Source organism: Elgaria multicarinata, chromosome 1, assembly GCF_023053635.1.
Source record: "Elgaria multicarinata webbii isolate HBS135686 ecotype San Diego chromosome 1, rElgMul1.1.pri, whole genome shotgun sequence".
Lineage (NCBI taxonomy): Eukaryota > Metazoa > Chordata > Lepidosauria > Squamata > Anguidae > Elgaria > Elgaria multicarinata.
In genome coordinates, this window is record NC_086171.1 from 206,422,708 (window position 1) to 206,426,597 (window position 3,890).

Here is a 3,890-nt window from a genome sequence, read left to right on the forward strand (position 1 = left end):
TTCAGCACCACGCGGCTCAGCGGCTCAGGCGGCTGGAGGGACCTGTCCACATCCTCTCGTGCTGGGAGCGGGACGCTGCTCTTGCCGACCAGGCTCGATGCCTGGCGGGCAGACTCAAAGGCAACAATCTCTGCATTGTAGACAGACCGAGCCCCCCCCCCCCCACCTCCAGGGCTCAGCGGCGCTCCGCAAGCGCCATCGATCCCCCAAACAGTTTCCTTAAAGCACTCAGTTGGCGACCATCACAAACCAAACCAAAACCAAAACACAGAGATGCTGATTCTTTCGCTCTCCAGTTCTTTCTCCAGATGCTGCTGCCTGTCCTTTCCCTGAGACTTAATGTTTCCTGCTCATCACTGTCTCTTCTGCTTCTTCCCCTTTTCCTTTTTTTCCCCCTTAGAGGGGACGAGAAGTAAAAACAGGAGAGGAGAGTAACGGGCAACTTGGCTGGATTTGGGAGCGCTGATCCTTGCTCAGCGTTCGGAAGTCACTGGCTAGACTCCTGGTAAAGATGAAGGTTTGCTTTCGAAAGGTGGAGCTAAGGTTCTAACCCTAGAGCGAAAAATCGCTGCTAGGAGAGAGTTCGAACAGGACCGGGGAGCTCTGTGAACAGCTCCAAACCAAGTCATTGGTTCCCATTGCCCAAAACGTGCCCCACACTTTTCTTCCTTCCTTCTTATTTCTGTCTTTCAGACACTGCCCTGTAAACTCCACACAGGGTTAAAATACAGGCAGCAGCGCAGCGTCTGAGGCTGCACGCTTTGCTTTGGAACCGTGAGCGTGGATTGCATGAATAATCAATATGCCCAGGCATGGAAGAAATTGGTTAGGGAAATGAGACTCTGTATTGTTGTTGTTGTTGTTGTTGTTATTGTGTGATTCCTTTTGAATGAACTTACCTCTCTGTACTACAGGTAGGTGATACGTTCTGTGCTCCTAAGACCGTATCCGCTCTTTTACCATTTTCAATCCTCTCCAAATGGCTATGTAAACAAAGGCCATTGTTTTCTTGTTTGATGTTAATGTTTGAAAACTTTAAGCAAAAGAGGTTGCGATATGATGACTTGCTCGTTTTTATTGATATGGCACTTTTACCTCCAAAGCCCATTGCAAGACTTATTGTGTTTTAGCTTACAAATGTCCTTTTTGTAGAGTTGGAGAAGGTGCAGAAAAGGGCAACCAGCATGATTATGACACAGGAGCAACTCCCCTAGGAAGAAAAATTACAACTTTGGGGGCTATTTAGCATAGAAAAAAGCAAGTAAGGGGAGGGAAAGAATGATAGATGTATGAAATTATGCATGGTCCATCAAAAATGAATAAGCAAAAGTTTTTTCTCTGACTCTCGTAATACTAGATCCTAGGGTTATCGGAAGAAGCTGAATGATGGGAAATTCAAGATAGACAAAAGCACAAACTTTTCACACAGCCCTTAGTTAAACTGAGGAACTCATTACCACAATGACCGTGTTCAGACCACATGCTAAGCCAAGGTGGTTAAGCATTTTGAACTAAACATTATGGCTTAGTGTGTCATGTTATATGCCATCCCATAGCCAAAGCTCTCTGGGCGGTTAACAAAGGTTAAAAACAGTGAACATTAAAAACAAATATACAAAATTTTAAACCATCAAAGCATAAAATGCAAACAAAAACAGACACTATCTGTTTAAAACAACTATTACAGGATCAAGTGAGGATCATGAAAGAGAATCAAAGCTACCGACTACAGCGTATGGCTGCAATGGCTCAGAAATTTTCCTCCTGCTTTTGCATTGGCTGAGAGCCAAGTCAAGAAGCCATAGTGTGTCATTAGTCAAGGTCCGATAATCAAGGCAAAGCAACATATTTTTTTTTGAATCAACAAAGACCTGGGCCAGATCTCTGCAAAGCAGGATATGACACTTTGAAAATCTTTTGAAATCTGTATATGGAGTGTGTCCTGGGCCCCAACAGTTGTCACTAATGTAGGGTGACCATATGGAAAGGAGGACAGAGCTCCTGTATTTTTAACAGTTGTATAGAAAAGGGAATTTCAGCAGGTGTCATTTATATGCATGCAGCACCTGGTGAAATCTCCTCTTCGTCACAACAATTAAAGCTGCAGGAGCCCTGCCCTCTTTTGTAACTGGTCACTCTAGTATAGCTCCTGAAGCTTTAACTGTTGTGATGAAGAGGGAATTTCACTAGGTGCTGCAGGCATACAAATGACACCTGCACAATAGCTGGGAAACCAAGAAGGGTTTCTCTAAACAAGCCCTCACTGAAGTTTGTGGGTTGATTTTATGACATTGTCAACAAACAGGATTGTCTCCTGTCATTCTCCTCTCCCCTTATTCCATTTAAAAAAAAAAATCTGAGATAAGCTGGAATAAAACCTTAACGGCGTGAAATCGGCAGTGTGTAAAGCTGGCATTCCGCTATGAATTTGCAGAAGAAGGATTTTCCCTGCTATTGGGGGGAGAAGAGGGTAAGATGCCCCCCTTCAACAAAAGGAGACAGATCTGATCCCCCATCCCACCAAGAGCACCCCTTTAAGTTTAGTGGGGCCTACTCCCAAGTAAGTGTACCACAGGGATACAGAGGGCTCTATAAACCCACAAGAATAGGATTCTTCATTATGCTAGATTATAGTTGTGCTAGGTTTAAATCCAATGTGATACTTTAAAAAACACACACACACACACACACCACTTTCTCTTGGTTTATGCTAGTAGTTCCCCATGTATCTACTCCAGAGTAAGTCCCATTATTTTCAATGGGGTTTACACCAAAGTAAGTGTGCTGAACGTTGCAGACTTAGAGCAGACAAAAACAAGACTTTCCACCACCTATTCTGCTCGTTTGCACACATTTGTGAACTGCCCAGAGAGCGTCAGCTATCGAGCACTATAGAAATGCAATAAATAAATAAATGGCAGGGAGGGAGGGAGGTGCTCCCTCAATTCAAACATGTCTGCCTTTTAAAGGAGCCTGGAGAAACAGCAGGATCTTCTACCTTTTTGCCCTTCTCCTCCCATATAATGTAGCCCATATCAATTGTATCAAAGAACCAAGAAGCACAACAGCCCCGGGTAAACAATGTGATTTACTTTAACATAGAATAGGCTTGAAATTATTATTATTATTATTATTATTATTATTAATAATAATAATAATAATAATAATAATAATAATATCCTGCCTTTTCCCCAGTACTGGGACTCAAGACAGTCTACAACATTAAAACTTGTACAATTAAAACATAGAAATATAAATTACAAAAGTTAAAATAGAATTAAACCTACAGTAAAATTAAAAGCATGTTTAAAAATTTTAAAAACAGTAACAGATTAAAGGGGGGGGGGGAATCCAATACATTAACACAGGTCCAGTGTAGTTCCAAAAGCCTGCTGAAACAAAAAAGGTTTTGCCTGCCTCTGAAAGTGTAGCACAGAGGGAGCCAGCCCAGCCTCCCTGGGAAGGGAGTTCCAGAGCCTTAGAGTAGCCACTGAGAAGGCCCTCTCCCACGTACCCATCAGGCATGCCTGGGATGTTGGTGCCACTGAGAGAAAGGCCTCCCCAAAAGTTCTGAGAGCATGGGCAGGCTCATATGGGAATGGTTGAGGGTAAGGGGGAGTGGGTAAGGTTTTCTTGGGAACCCAGTCTCTCTCTCTCTCTCTCTCTCTCTCTCTCTCTCTCTCTCTCTCTCTCTCTGTGTGTGTGTGTGTGTGTGTGTGTGTGTGAGTGTGTGTGTTGGATTAAAACCCCTGGAGAACCAAATTCAGTCCCTGGCCCTGTGGTTCTGCATTCCTGATCCAGTCCAGCTTTCTGTTCACAAACATCAATGATGCAATGCACAAGGCTTAGTAGTTCCTTTAAAACGCCCTCCCCTTTGGAACTTACAGAAT